The 278-nt window shown below is 64.4% G+C and overlaps 1 protein-coding gene across 1 annotated transcript in view; it reads right to left on the minus strand.

Moving 5' to 3' along the window:
• Positions 1 to 278, minus strand: part of CEP104 (centrosomal protein 104kDa) — a 36,441-nt gene that overhangs the window by 21,622 nt on the left and 14,541 nt on the right. The window lies entirely within an intron of this gene.

Genomic DNA, 278 nt, shown 5'->3' on the forward strand with positions numbered 1-278 from the left:
GCGGGGAAAGGTGACGCCGGGTCCCTTTCCGGAGTCTGCTCAGGGCGCGCCTTCCAGGGGCACTGGCGTCTCCACAGCAAATGGACACATTTTAGCGGCTCCCGGACGCTTCGCTACAAGAAGCTGTCTGTGAGCTCGCTTCCATTCTCCAGGAAACCTCCATGTCGCACAGCGAAGGGGTTCGGAAGCGACGGGACCCCAAGTAACTAAGTCGGGGCCAGGACGCGAACCGAACCTGCGCGGGGCAGCGAGTCACCATCGCCGGGCGCCCCGCACAG

This window comes from Myotis brandtii, unplaced genomic scaffold, assembly GCF_000412655.1.
Source record: "Myotis brandtii unplaced genomic scaffold, ASM41265v1 scaffold434, whole genome shotgun sequence".
NCBI classification, from domain to species: domain Eukaryota; kingdom Metazoa; phylum Chordata; class Mammalia; order Chiroptera; family Vespertilionidae; genus Myotis; species Myotis brandtii.